General features: G+C 43.5%; 1 long non-coding RNA gene across 6 annotated transcripts in view; it reads left to right on the forward strand.

Annotated features, from left to right (window-relative positions):
- The window catches only part of LOC140847759 (uncharacterized), an 81,077-nt gene that overhangs the window by 35,419 nt on the left and 29,741 nt on the right, over window positions 1-15,917 (forward strand). For 3 of the 6 annotated variants that reach the window (XR_012127886.1, XR_012127885.1, XR_012127882.1), the window contains one exon: window positions 7,005-8,360. The exons of 2 other annotated variants lie outside the window; for them this stretch is intronic. This is a non-coding gene — a long non-coding RNA (uncharacterized lncRNA). Of the gene's footprint in view, window positions 1-5,577; window positions 5,672-7,004; window positions 8,361-15,917 lie in introns of those variants that run through there. One more of the 6 variants, XR_012127883.1, reaches the window with a different exon arrangement.

Raw genomic sequence — 15,917 nt, forward strand, 5'->3', positions numbered from 1 at the left:
TTGTCCTGAGAGCAGAGGGCATCTTGTGATAAGGCTAAAACCGCAAGGGCAGATGGATTGTTGTCTGGTGTGTTTTCTGATAGGGCAACTGACCGGGCTACTCTGTCGGCTTTGTTGTTACCTCTTGCAATGGGGGAGTCATCTTTTTGATGTGATTTGCAGTGGACTATGCCTAGTCGGTGTGGGAGTTGTGAAGCCTCTAGAAGTTTAGTAATTAAGGCTGAATTAGTTATGGAATTCCCTTTTGTGGTGAGGAGGCCTCGTTCTTTCCATACTGCCGTGTGGGACAAGAGAATGTTGAATATGTACTTGGAGTCAGTGTACAATGTGAGAGACGTGTCCCGGGCCAGAGTGCAAGCTCTGGTGGCTGCAATGAGTTCAGCCTGCTGATTGGTTGTACCAGGGGGTAGGGCTCGTGCCTCAATGACATCTTCGAGGGAGACTACTGCATATCCTGAGTAGTGGGTGCCCTCATGTTTAAAGGAGGACCCATCAGTAAACCAGATGAGGTTGGAGTGTGAGAGGGCTCCTTCAGAGATCATGGAGTGGCACGGAAGGAAGTTGTGAAGGGCTTCCAGGCAATCATGCGAGGGAATATGAGGAGAGTAGGGCAGAGGAAGAAGAGTGGCCGGATTCAGGGGTGGGCAGGGGAGGAAAGAAATGTTTGGATTTTGGAGGAAAGAGGACAGTAAGGTCAGGAGTCTGGAGGGATGGAGAGTCTGTAAACTTTTGTAGGTTAAGAGATCTTTTAGGTGATGTGGGGACAGAATGGTAAGGGGCGCTCCGAATGTTAGTTTATGAGCTTCTTTCTGCAAGAGCTCTCCAGTGGCTAATGCCCGTAGGCGGGGGGCCCATCCCCGAACTGTGGGGTCTAATTGCTTGGAGAGATAAGCTACTGGGGCAAAGGATGGGCCATAATATTGGCCTAGGACTCCTAGAGCTTGACTGGACCTCTCATGAATGTATAATGAGAAGGGTTTTGACAGATCAGGGAGATGGAGAGCTGGAGCTTCTACAAGGGCTTGGCGGAGCTTAATGAAGGAGTGTCGGGGTGAGGATGATAATGGTTCTTCAGGGGGGCCCTTGCTGAGGTCGTATAGGGGTCTTGCCAACAAGGAGAAGTTAGGGATCCACACTGTAAAATACCCAGCCAGGCCTAGAAAGGAAAGGATTTCTGTCTTGGTTTTGGGAATGGGCAGGTCAGAGAGGAGTCGTTTTCTGTCTAAGGTAATGGACTTTCTTTGTTGAGACAGAAGGAATCCAAGGTAAGTGACAGAAGGGGAAGAGATTTGAGCTTTGACGGGGGATACTCGGTAACCTCTGGAAGCTAGAAGGTTAAGTAGAGACGCAGTGTCAAGTTGAGACTGTTCCCACGAGGGACTGCAGAGCAGAAGATCATCTACGTATTGTAATAAAGTGGACTCGGGGTGATCATGGTGAAACTGTTTGAGGTCTTGAACTAGGACTTGTCCAAAAATGTGGGGACTATCTCGGAAGCCTTGTGGTAAAACTGTCCAAGTAAGTTGTACAGAATGTCTTGTGTATGGGTCCGTCCAGGTGAAGGCAAAAAAATCTTGGGAGGAGGGGTCTAGAGGGATAGAAAAAAATGCGTCCTTGAGATCTAGGACTGAGAAGTGGGATGCGAAAGCAGGGATCTGCGATAAAAGGGTGTATGGATTTGGAACTAAGGGATGGATAGGGACAACGGCTATGTTGATGAGGCGAAGGTCTTGGACAAGGCGGAAAGATCCGTTGGTTTTTTTAACAGCTAATATGGGGGTATTAAATGGGGAGTGAGTGGGTCTGAGGTAGTTTTTGTTTAAGAGATCTTGAATGATGGGTTGGAGGCCTATGAGGGCTGAAGTGGTTAGGGGGTATTGGGCCTGACAGATATACTGAGAGGGGTCACGTAATTTGATAGAGGCAGGGGGACATAGGGCCATGGAGGGGCTTGTAATGTCCCAAACTTTGGGATTTACAGGGTGTATAAGGGCGGAACCGGAGCTTTCATTGGGTAGAGGGGGGTTGTCGGCTATGAGGGCCATCAGAAAGGGAGTACTGGGGGCTGTGGGAGTGGATATAGTTATGGAAACGTGGAGGAGGGAAAGGATGTCCCGTCCTAGTAAAGGGATGGGACACTGGGGCATAACTAGGAAGGAATGGGAGAAAGGTATGGGACTGTCTAGGATTGTGCATAAAAGGGGGGGGTTAATGGGAAAATCTGTTTACCTCCTACCCCGACTATAGGAGTAATGGCTGGCGTGGTAGGGCCCCGGTATTCTCGCAAGACTGAGAAGGTGGCTCCTGTATCTAGGAGGAAGGAGATGGGGCGACCGTCTACTGTTAAAGTAACCCTGGGCTCCTGTTTGTTGATGGAAATGGTCGGGCGAGAAGCCCCTGGGCCCCATCAATCTTCTTCTGCCAGCCCCACTACGGCGGGCTTAGGATGGGGGTTGTTCGTCCAGCCTCCCCTTCGGGTGGTTGGGCAATTAGACCCCCAGTGGCCCTTTTTCTGGCATCTGGGGCATGGGGTGGTAGGAGATCTGGGGGAGGGGCATGCCCTTGACCAATGTCCCTCTTTTCCTCACTTGAAACCAGCTCCTGGGGGGGGCTTGTCTGTAGAGGGGCGCCCAGGTTGTGGTTTTATCAGCTGGGCCAACATCTGGAAATTGGCCTGATCAGCTTTTTGTTTACGGTGTTCTTTCTCCTCCTCCCGGTTATGGAAGAATTTAAAGGCCACTGTTAGGATCTCAGTCTGTGGGGTAGCGGGGCCCTGTTCTAACTTTTTGAGTTTAGCTTTAATGTCGGGGTAGCTTTGAGTTAGGAAGTATGTCATAAGGACCTGTCTTCCTTCAGGTGTTTCTGGGTCCAGGCTGGTATACTGTAATAGGGCTTGAGTGAGTCTGTCTAAGAACTCGGAGGGGGTTTCGTCTCTCTTTTGAATTATGTCTTGGAGCTTTTGAAAATTGACTACTTTACGAGCTGCCTTTTTTAGACCTGCTATTAAGCAGGAGGCAAAAATATCTCGAGAGTGGAGACCCACGGCGGTGTTATAATCCCAGTGTGGGTCTTGTTCGGGGACAGCAGTGGGGCCAGGGGGACAGGTGGGGTCAGTCCTGTGGGTTTCGGTAGCATGTGTTTGGGCGAAGTCCCAAGCTCGTCTACGCTCTTCAGGGAGGAAAGTACTGGCCAGGAACATGAAAATGTCATGATGCATGAGGCTGTAAGACTGGAGGGTCCATTGAAACTCCCTGATGTATGTTGTGGGATCAGTGGAAAAGGAACCTAGGTGTTTCTCTAGTTGGGCTAAATCTCCTAAGGAGAAAGGGACGTGAACGCGCACGATCGATGCCTTCGGATCCTGCTACTTCCCAGAGCGGGGCGATAATTTTGGGAGGCCCTCGGGACCGAGTCTGAGGGGGACTGAAGGGTTCTGGCTCAGTCTGTGCAGGGGAAACAGGTGGTGGGGGCAAAGCCACGATAATTTTGGGAGGCCCTCGGGACCGAATCTGAGGGGGCAAAGACGGACGAGGCTCTTGGAACTTAGTTAGAGGGGGGCTGAAAGGCTCAGGCTCGATTTGCGGGAGGGGGGAGGGGGGGGGGGGGGAGGAGGAGGTGGTGAGGTGCAGGAGGAGATGGTGGAGGAGGGGGAAGGGAGAGGATGGGAGGCTTCTGCGGGGGTGGAGGCGGCGGAGGTGGCAATAGAGGAAGGGGGAGGGACTGTTGTAGGAGAAGGGGAAGGGAGAGGACGGTAAGGCAGTAGAGGAAGGGGGAGGGGCTGTTGTAGGAGAAGAAGGGGAAGGGAGAGGACGGGAGGCTTCTGCCGGGGGAAAGAGGCCGCAGGGGCGCTGGAGGATGGAGGGGTTGTAGGAGGGGGAGGGGCCGAAGGGGGAAGTCTGTATGGCGGAGGCTCCTCGGCCGGTCAAAGGTAATTGAAGAGGGACTGAGAGTGTGTGGAGGGGAGGGAGACGGCTTGCAGGCTAGGAGAACTTGGGGCGGGGAGCAGGTGGTGCAGAGGCTGGGATTTTGAGCTAGGAGGTGAAAAGCTTCAATATAGGGAATCTCCTTCCATTTTTTCAGGCACTGGCAGTAGTTAAAGAGATTGCGAGTGATGTTAGGATCAAGAGTTCCCCCTGCAGGCCATTGGTTGTTATTGTCTAGGGGGTATGTCGGCCAATCTTGGGAGCAATATTTACGGAGAAGTTTTGGTTTTATATCAGGCGTCAGGGAGAGGGTAGCCAGATGCTTAAGCAGGCATTCAAGAGGTGAACTTTCAGGGAGGGATGAGGAGGCTCCCATGGCTAAAGGACAGAGAAGGAGACAAACAGGGGAAGACAAACGGAGATCTTCGGACTGGAGGCAGACCACAAGGAGACAAAGGGCGTCCCTGATGATCCTTGGTGGTCTGCGGAAACTCGTATACGAGTCGGAATTTCTTGGGAAGTGTGGGTCGTCACCCAGACTTCCCTAAGAAGGCAGAGTGCTGGAGTCACGAGGTACCCAGCGCTAGGCGTTTTCGGCAGACCGAACAGATTTCGGCGGACGGAGCAGAAGGAGGAGGGGGCGGGAAAGGGAGCGTTCTCATCTGCAAAGGAGTCACCTCGTTTATGGCTGTTGGGGTGGGGGGGCGCCTGAGAGTCTGCTGCAGCTGTGAAGGCCTGAGGCGGGGATTTATGGCTGTTAGAAGAGGGGCCTGAGGGTCCGCTGCAGCTGTGAAGGCCTGAGGCGGGGATTTATGGCTGTCGGGGGGAGGGGCCTGAGGGTCCGCCGCAGCCGTGAAGGCCTGAGGCGGGGAGAGTTCCCTCCTCGTCCCCGAGCATCAGGGCCTTGCCGGACGATCACAGTCAATGGCACTGCGATAGCTTGGAGAAGAGTGGCCCACCCCGGGGAAATTTTGCTTAAAAAGTTTCAGCTGAGGCGGGGGTTTATGGCTTTTCGAGGAGGGGCCTGAGGGTCCGCCGCAGCCATGAAGGCCTGAGGCGGGGAGCGTTCCCTCCTCGTCCCCGAGCGTCAGGGCCTTGCCGGACGATCACGGTCAATGGCACTGCGATAGCTCGGGGAAGACTGGCCCACCCCGGGGGGGGGAAACTTACCTAAAGGCCAGAGAGGAGTGGTGAGTGTGAGGAGCCAGCGCCGGAAAAAGAGGATGAGGGCAAGCTGCTGCTGGTGTTGGGGGGAAGACGGGGTCCAGTTGGGGTGTCCCGTCTCCCGGGTTTCGGCACCAATGAAATGAAAGGAAAGGAGCGACACAGCAGCAATTCACCGGAGAGTTCCGCTTTATTAGGAAAGGTGCTGGATTATATAGGAAGGGGCATAGGGTGATTGTGGTGTTACTTCTACGGGGCTGGTGGTTGTTGGCTAGGTGCTGGGATTGGGAGGGGGCGAGAGGTGATTGGGCTTCAGGTGGCGCCGGTGGGAACCGAGGACCCCGAAAAGAAGCCGGAAGTTTGCCATCTTACTGGTGGGGACCCTTCACATATTATAGGACATATTTTTCATGCTTAGCCCCCGTAGCACCTGCTGGAGCTCTGCATGTTTCCCAGCTAGTGGGTAAGTTTGGTAAATCACCCTTTTTAGGCCAAACTGCCCTGATAGCTGCTGCCATCCAATCCAGAAGTGCCTGATTCCCTGAGGTGTGACGGGCACTTTGCAACTGCTGCCAGAGGGAAGGGTGAGTGGTCAGGGAAGCCAGTCTACTCATTTCAGAACCCAACATGATGTTTTCCATCCCCATACCTGAAAGATGCAAAAGCCATGTAGGCAGAGGTTCCAACGGCTTTTGCTGAAACTGTATGTTCATGTCCACCAGCTCATCCTAGGTATAGGGGAGGAGCATGGGGCGCTCCACAACCCAGGGAGGCAGCTACTCCTCCTCCTGAGGAGCCCACCGTGATTGTGTTTTTATTTTCTTAATTACAACCTGGCAGACCTTTAATACAGGAGAGGCAGGTGCCGCAGGCGGTGGCCTCGTCAACAATTTGGCCCTCATCCCCACCCCCTCATCCTCCCTGCACACCTCCTCTACCATCTCCAGGGCTGAAGGCACCGCTCCTTCCCCCCCACCCTCAGCGGCCTCTTACAGTGCAGATTCTTCAGCTGCCTCCTCCCGCACTGCTAACATACCTCCAGGGAGTGTGACCTGTCTTCTCAATAACTGTCTCTCTTAAGGGCATCCCATAGCTCACCACCCAGCTCCACCACCCAATGCTGAAGTGTCTCTCTCTCCTCGATATTCCTTTCCACTATCTTGAGAAAAAGACATCCCACAATCCCAGCTGCTACATGGCCTCTCTGGGCCTCTAAGCAGTCTTCTAGCTCATGAAGAGCTGATTCCACAGCTTCCAGTGTCTCCACCCTTCCCAAATTCTGGGCAAGGCCCCACCCCTCTAGGAGGTGCTTTACCCTAGACCAATTCCCCACTATGGATGGGTTCCTGAATTGGAAGCCCCACAGATAGGAGGTTCCCAGGTGAAGCTGTCCCCTCCAGCACTGCAGCCACTGGGGCCTCCCCACCATCCACAGTGGGGGCTCTGTGTATCTCCCGACCATCTCTAAGGACAGCCTGCTCAAGGGTCGCACCCATGAAGACAGATTTTGGGTTCAGAGATCCTGCCAGGTATGCCAGATGTAACTCAAGTGGAAAATATTTTCCCAGCCCAGGGCAAAATACCTTTGAAACTGAACTCAGTCAAAGGGAGAAATAAAGTGGGAGAAACTTGTATATTTCTTACAAGCAATTGTCTGCTTCTGTTTGTCCATGTCTCTAGCAATCCAGCTATAAAAAGGGACCCCAGCAAAGTTCTCCATTCCAATTATACACTAGCTTCCCCATCATTGTAATCACCTATTGATACGGAGATGGACTACTCTCCACCCTTGGGAACACCTATTGATATGGAGATACACAAGGCCAGATGAGAGCTTTTGGAAATGCTGCAATTTTATCCCCACCCATGCTTTCTGTTCACCCTTAACTATCTGTTTTGCTCTCTGGTATCTTACAGCAGTTCCAGGACCTGGGGCATTTCTGCGAATGTTCACCTCTTCTTATCCTCTCCTTTCCCTCACCATTGGATCACACGGCCAGGACACCACCATGCTTTGGGTCTGAGCTACCAAATCAAAGCAACTACAGATACAACAAAATGAACAATTTAACTCTTCATTTTGTTCATAATACACTTAAGTCTGTTATTTCATTCATTGCCAGAATTTAGCTTCTGTTTCTTCACTTTAGATGGTGTTGCTGTAGAGCCTTATTAGATGGTCATTACCACTGAAGCACTGAGATTGGGCTGAGGATAAAGGAAATTGGATAATCTCAAACCATAGCTCTTCTTGATGTCAGATTGTATTATTTTGTATTAAACTCTATGACCATGAGGATTCTTTAGCATGGGGAGTAGTTTTTATTCTTTGTTCAGATTCCTGCAGTTCAGAGTGAAAAAGCAGGATACCAATCTTCATAAAATTTGGTTTTGTTAATGAAGAAAACTGTTTATTATTATTTTAATTTAATGCTTTAGTTAGCGATCAACTGAGTTGGTTACAAATTCATTTTCTATTGGTTTTGATTTTATCTCCCTTATGTTAACCTGAAATCATGAACAAAAGAATTCAAAATTAAGTGTGATTTATTGAAGGCTTTAGATTATCTCTAGTGTTTTAGTGTCTCTTAATAGATTTTGATGGTCTGTGGAAGAGTGATTTAAGTATTCTGATCATGAATATTTAACAAACATAAAAAATAATCAAACCAATACATAAATGACTGGGTATTTTTAACATCAAAGACATTAAAGCCTTTCTCTAGTGGAGTGTAAAGATCTCAGTTAAAATTAGTAGACATAATGCAAGTAGTTTTCCAGTTAGACAACCCAGTAGTTTGTAGGTATGTGTTAGGAAGGCGTTGTGGAAGTAGCTCTGGTAGTTACTGAAGCCCTGGCCTGAGGGATGAGAGCGGAGGAAGGTAACTTAGAGTAGATGGATCCCATGTGACTCACGTTAAGGGAGCAGAGTTGACTTTTTGGATGTGTCCTCATTAAACACCACTTGGATGCCACCACTGGTTCTTCCATCTCACTAAATGATGAGTTGGTGGGCCAAACTAATGTACTTACATATCCACGTTATCTATCCCCTCCTTATGGGGAGGGGTCACTTTTTCCATGAATGGTTTGATAAGTTAGGAAGCATAATCCAAAATTACTCTTAATTTACAAAAAGACATTACATGAATGTTGGGCAGTATAGAATGTAATTAATTAAATATATATTTGCTTTTTACATTTTTATAGTTTCAAGATAACCTGAAATTTAATGTGTCAGTTAATAATAAAATGCACGTTCTTTAAACCAAATTCAGTGCTGCTTTTCAAGCAGGCTCCGTGTAACATTTATAGGTTTAGATGGAATCTCAAGGCAGGAAATGATCACACACATGTGTAACTGACCAGACCCTTGAATTAACAGCGTAACATGCCTTAATGAAATGCTTTTCTCCCATGCACTTGGGAAATCCTGAATGTGTTATTCAACCTATAATAGTACATTCATACCATGGAAAAACTGAAGAAATGGCCCACCCCGGGGGTGGGTCCTTGAGGAAGGAGAGGAAGAACGGCAATGTTTTAGTGGATGTTTCTGCTGCTTAACCTGATATGTAGAAATACTCAAAAATTGGTCTTCAGATATTCAGTTATCCAATAATTTCCTATTCCTGAAGAATGTAAACATTTAGAAAAAATACTTATAATTGGACAATCTGTCAAAGCTTAAAGTGTTTAATAGTGGCAATAAAATAATACTGTGCCAGCATGTGATAAATTTTCTATATTTCTGAATAAATGAATTACTTATATTAGGAAAATATTCTTTACATACAATTGCAGGACTTGGTTTTCTCCATGACCAATAATTGACTTTCATTTTCAGCTTTATTGAGGAATAACTAACATATAATACTGTGTAAATTTAACATGTAGGACATGACATGATTTGATATACATGTATATTACAAAATGATTACCACAGCAAGGGTAGTGAATACATTCATCACCTCACATTGTTACGATTTTTGTGGTTTTGATGGAAGAACTTAAACGATCAACTCTCAGCAGCATTCAAGTGCTACAATAAGGCTATTTAGCATAGTCACCATGCTGTGTGTTAGATCCTCAGAACTTGCATTTTCTGCTGAAACTGTTGCTCATTGACCACCATCACCCAGTCAACTATCTGTTCTATGATTTCAGTTTTTTAAAATTCCACATGTAAGTGAGATCATAAAGTATTTGTCTTTCTCTGATCATTCCATTTAACACATTGCCCTTAGGGTCATCTATGTTGCTGCAAGTGATGGGATTTCCTTCTTTTTATGACAATATTATTCCATTATATATACATACACACCACATTTTCATTGCCCATTTCTCTGTTGAAGGGCACTTTTCCATATCTTGGCTCTTGTAAGTCACACTGCAGTGGATATGGGCGTGCAGATCTCTCTTCCAGGTAGTGATTTCATTTCTTTTAGATGTATACCCAGAAGTGGGATTGCTGGATCATATGGTAGCTCTATTGTTAATTTTTTGAGCAACCTCCATATGGTTTTGGATAGTGGCTCTAATAGTTTACATTCCCACCAACAGTGAACAAGGGCTCCCTTTTCTTTTCCTCACCAGAACTTACTATCTTTTCTCTTGAAAATAACCACTCTAACCAGTATGAGATAATATCCCATGGTGGTTTTGACTAACTTTTCCTTGATGATTAGTGACATGTATCTTCTCATATACCTGGTTGGCCATTTGTTTATCTTTGGAAAAATGTCTATTTAGCTCCTTTGCCCATTTTTTTGGTATCATTAATCTACAATTACATGAGGAACATTGTTTACTAGACTCCCCCATCACCAAGTTCCCCCTCCCACAAACCCCATTACCGTCACTGTCCATCAGCATAGTAAGATGCTGTAGAATCACTACATCTTCTGTGTTGCACAGCCCTCCCCATGCTCCCATTATACATGCTAATCATTATGCCCCCTTTCTTTCCCCCCACGCCCTTATCCCTCCCTTCCCACCCATCCTCCCCAGTCCCTTTCCCTTTGGTAACTATTAGTCCATTCTTGGGTTCTCTGATTCTGCGGCTGTTTTGTTCCTTCAGTTTTTCTTTGTTCTTATACTCCACATGAGTGAAATCATTTGGTACTTATCTTTCTCTGCCTGGCTTATTTCACTGAGCATAATACCCTCTAGCTCCATCCACATTGTTGCAAATGGTAAGATTTATTTTCTTCTTATGGCTGAATAATATTCCATTGTGTATATGTACCACATCTTTTTTATCCATTCATCTAGTGATGGACACTTAAGGCTGCTTCCATTTCTTGGGTATTGTAAATAGTGCTGCGATAAACATAGGAGTGCATATGTCTTTTTCAAACTGCTTTGCCCACATTTTTAAATCAGATTTTGTTTTTGTTAGAGTTATATGAGTTTCACATATTTTTGGTATTAGCATCCTATCAGAGACATGGTTTACAAATGTCTACTCACATTCCACAGGTTGTCTTTTCACTCTGTTGATTGTTTCTTTTGCTGTGCAGAAGCTTTTTAGTTTTACATAGTCCCAATTGTTTATTTTTGCTTTGGTGCTTGTACTTTTGGTGTCATAGCCAAACTGTCATTGCCAAGAACTGAGTCACGAAGTGCACCCGCCAAGTGTTCTTCCGGGAGTTTTATAGTTTCAAGTCTTACATTTATATCTTTAGCCCATTTTGAGTTAATTTTTGTAAGTGGTGTAAGATACGAATCCAGTTTTATTATTTTGCATGTGAATATGCAGTTTTTGTAACAACAGTTATTAAAGAGGCTATCCTTTCGAGTCTTTTTGGCTCCCTCATTGATGAGTAATTGACCACATGTGTGTGGGTTTATTTCTGGATTCCCCATTCTTCTCCAATGGTCTGTGTGTCTACTTTTCTGCCAGCATTGTACTATTTTGATATATATAGCCTTGTAATATAGTTTGAAATCAGGAAGTGTGATCCTTCCAGCCCTGTGATTCATACCCAGGATTGCTTTAGCTATTCAGGGTCTTCTGTAGTTCCATATGAATTTACATACTTTTTTTCAAATCTGAGAAAAATATCATTGGAATTCTGATAAGGATTGCATTGGATTTGTACATGGCTTTGAGTCGTATGGAAATTTTAACAATATTAATTATTCTTATCCATGAATACAGGATATTTTTCTTTTTATTTCTGTCTCCTTCAATTTATTCTTCAGTGTTTTAGTTTTCAGTGTACAGATCTTTCACCTCCTTGGTTAAATTTATTCCTAAGTACTTTATTCTTTTTGATACTATTAGGGTTGTATTTTATGTATATATATATATGTGTGTGTATTTTATATATATATAGTATATAGGATTATTTTCTTTACTTTTATTTTGGGTACTTATTAGTGTAGAGAAACAAATTGATTTTTGTATGTTGATTTTGCATATTGCAACTTTACTGAATTTATTTATTAATTCTAAGAGTTTTGTTGGAGTTTGTTGGATTTTTCTTTATCTATGATCTTCCCATCCAGAAGTCGAAAACTTTAATTCTTCCCTTCTGATTGGATGCTTTTAATTTCTTTTTCTTCCCTGTTTGATCTGGCTAGGGCTTTCAGTGCTGTGTCAGATGGGAATGATGGGAGTGGGCACTCTTGTCTTATTCCTGATATTAGAGGAAAATCTTTCAACCTTTACCCAACTGGATGTGATGTTAATGGTGAGCATTTCATATATGGCAATCATATTGAGGAACATTCCTTCTATACTCAATTTGCTGAGAGTTTTCAATCATGACAGGATGTTGATTTCTGTCAAATACTGTTTCTGCATCTATTGAGATTATCATATGATTTATATACTCAGTTTGGTGTATGACACTTACTGCTTTGTGTATGTTAAATGATCCTTACATCCAGGGATAAATCCTATTTGATCATGTTGTGTAATTGTTTTATTGTGATTTTGAAATCAGTTTGCTTTTACTTTGTTCAGTGTTTTTGCATGTCTTCATCAGGAATATTGGCCTGTTGTTTTCTTGTAGTGTCCTTGTCTGGCTCAGGTATCAGAGTAATGCTGGCCTCATATAATGAGTTTGAGAGTATTCTCTCCTCTTCTTTTTTTTTTTTTTTTTGGTAGAGTTAGAGAAGGATTAGAATTAATTCTTTAAATGGTAGAATTTGCTGGTGAAATCAGCTAACAATGGGTTGTTCTTTGTTGGGTTGTTTTTATTACTGACTCAACCTCCTTACTCATTATTGTCTGGTCAGATTTTCTGTTTCTTTATGTTCCATCATAGTAGGATGTACATTTCTAGGGATTTACCCTTTTCTCATAGGTTGCCCATTTTTTTTTGCATATAATTGTTCATAGTAGTCTCTTATGATCCCTTGTATTTCTGTGATATCATTTGTAATGTCTTCTCTTTCATTCATAATTTTGAGTCCTCTTTAGCTTGGTTAGACTAGCTAAAAGTTTGTCAGTTTTGCTTAACTTTTTAAAGAGCCACTCTTACTTTTGTTAATATTTTCTAGTTTCCTATTCTCTGTTTTGTTTATTTCTGCACCTTTCTTGTTTCCTTCCTTCTGCTAACTTTGGGCTTAATTTTTCTTTTCTAGTTCCTTGAAGTATAAAGTTAGGTTTATTAGAGATTTTTTGTCTTGTTTTATATGCTTATAGCAGTAAACTTTCCTCTTAGAACTGCATTTGCTCCATCCTGTTTTGGTATGTTGTGTTTCCTTTTTTTGGTTTGTCTCAATTTTTTTTGTTTGATTTCTTCTTTGTTTCATTGTGATTTCAGGAGTGTGCTTAATTTACACGTTTGTGAATTTTTTAACTTTACTCCTATTAATTGAATTTGTTTCATATTATGGTCAGAAAATATACTTGATATAATTTTGATCATCTTTATTTATTGAGACTTGTGTTGTGTCCTGTCATCCATCCTGAAGAATATTCCTTATGCATTTGAGAAGAATGTATATTCTGCTGCTGTTGGGTAGAATGTTCTATATGTATATGTTAAGTTCCTTTGGTGTGTAGTGTTGTTCAAATCCATTTTCCTTATTGATTCTGTGTCTGTATGATCTATCCATTGAGAGTGGAGTATCAAAGTTGACAACTATTATTATATTGATGTTTATTCCTCCTTTTAGCTCTGTTAGCATTTGCATTGTATATTTAGATGCTCCAATATTGAGCGTATAAGTATTTACAATTTTTCCCACTCTAAAACTATGAGATCTAATATCTGAATTCAGCAAAGTTGCAGGATATAAAATCAATACACAGAAATCTGTTGCATTCCTATACACTAATGATGAACTAGAAGAAGAGAAATCAGGAAAACAATTCCATTCACAATTACATCAAAAAGAATAAAATACCCAGGAATAATCCTAACCAAGGAAGTGAAAGACCTATACTCTGAAAACTACAAGGCCCTCATGAGAGAAATTAAAGAAGATACCAATAAATGGAGACACATCCCATGCTCACGGATAGGAAGAATTAATATTATCAAAATGGCCATCCTGCCTAAAGCAATCCAAGGATTCAATGCAATCTCTATCAAAATACCAACAGCATTTTTCAATGAACTAGAACAAATAGTTCTAAAACTCATATGGAACCACAAAAGACCCCGAATAGCCAAAGCAACCCTGAGAAGGAAGAATAAAGCAGAGGAGATCTCGCTTCCCAACTTCAAGCTCTACTACAAAGCCACAGTAAGCAGGACAATTTGGTACTGGCACAAGAACAGATCGACCCACAGACCAGTGGAACAGAATAAAGTTCAGATATTAACCCAAATATATATGGTCAATTAACATATGATAAAGGAGCCATGGGCATACAATGGTGTTGGCAAAACTGGACAGCTACATGCAAGAGAATGAAACTGGATGATTGTCTAACCCCGTATACAAAAGTAGATTCAAAATGGATCAAAGACCTGAATGTAAGTCATGAATGAAACCATAAAACTCTTAGAAAAAAAGAGAAGCAAAAATTTCTTGGACATAAACATGAGCAACTTCTTCATGAACCTATCTCCCTGGGCAAGGGAAACAAAAGCAAAGATGAACAAATGGGACTACATCATCTAAAAAGCCTCAGTACAGCAAAGGACACCATCAGCAGAACAAAGAGGCATTCTATAGTATGGGAGAATATATCTGTAAATGACATATCTGACAAGGGGTTAACATCCAAAATATATAAAGAACTCACACGCCTCAACAACCAAAAAGCAAATAAGCCAATTAAAATATGGACAGAGGATATGAACGGACACTTCTCCAAAGAAGAAATTCAGATGGCCAATAGGCACAGGAAAAGATGCTCCATATTGCTAATTATCAGGGAAATGCAAATTAAAACCACAATGAGATATCACCTCACACCAGTTAGGATGGCCAACATCGAAAATACTAGGAACAACAAATGGTGGTGAGGATGCGGAGAAAGGGGAACCCTCCTACACTGCTGGTGGGAATGTAAACTAGTTTAACCATTGTGGAAAGCAATATGGAGGTTCCTCAAGAAACTAAAAATAGAAATACTATTTGACCCAGAAACTTCACTCCTAGGAATTTACCCAAAGAAAACAACTTCTCAGACTCAAAAAGACATATGCACCCCTGTGTTTATTGCAGCACTATTTATAATAACCAAGAAATGGAAGCAACCTAAGTGTCCATCAGTAGATGAATGGATAAAGAAGGTGTGGTACATATACACAATGGAATATTCAGCCATAAGAAAGAAACAAATCATCCCGTTTGCAACAACATGGAGCTAGAGGGTATTATGCTCAGTGAAATAAGTCAGACAGAGAAAGACTAATACCAACTGGGCCCTACTTGCAGTTTCCTTATTATTGATTCTAAAATAGCCAAGATTACTGTTCATCTGACTAACAACTATAGCTAAGTCTATTTTTCTAGGTCTAGAGCATTACGTGCAGATTTAAAGAAAAACATCAACAGTGTATCATCAAAGCAGTGTAGCAAGACTAGGCTGATTGTAATTATGGGAACTGAAAACTCTGTAACCTTGGGTAGGTGCCCAGTTTCACAGAGACGAAAGGATTGCACCTGGGGGGATGAGGTAAGGGGATAATGACCACCAAATCAGAAGGCAGAGGGGCCCAGTTGGGCCACTTCTCTTCCCAAGGGGGAAGCCGGGGAATGTCTGTCTTAGAGTTTCCTTAAACCATTTACAATAATATCTGTGGTAGTGATCTTTTCTACTGGGAGAGTCTCTGTAATCATGCCAGGCCCTTTGACATGCCATCATTCACGCTGACTTTATTGTTCTATTATTCCCCGAGACCAAACAGGTCTAGGAGTCATTGAGAAATTCCTCACAGGGCCAAGTTGGGTGGGGAGAGGGACGTGGAAACCAAACAATTCCTATTTATGATAACTTGATACTTGTTTCCAATATCTTCTCCACATCCATCTCCTATTATTTTTTAATAAAATGTTGAAATAGTACGTAAAAGTAGTAAAGATTAGTTTCTAATAGAAAGCTGTTTGACACAGTTTACCTTTCCATTAAAGATATTTAAATCTTGATGTAAAATAAAGATGGAAAGTAGAGTTTAGTGCAGTAGGAAAGCAAGTGTAGACTGTCAGATCCATGCCTATAAACTGGGTATTGATCCAAGTGAGAGAAGGGCAACAACGGCCATAGGTGCAGAAGCTTTCTCTCAAAACCAGGGGGTGGGGGTAGAGGGGTGAGGTTCTAAGCCTCACCTCTATTGACCCCCTATTGTTCACCTGATGGCCCCCGTGCAACTGTGCCTGTCTTAGGTTGTTCCTACCATGAGGAATCTTACCCATCTC

This window comes from Manis javanica, chromosome 2 (assembly GCF_040802235.1).
Source record: "Manis javanica isolate MJ-LG chromosome 2, MJ_LKY, whole genome shotgun sequence".
Classification (NCBI taxonomy): domain Eukaryota; kingdom Metazoa; phylum Chordata; class Mammalia; order Pholidota; family Manidae; genus Manis; species Manis javanica.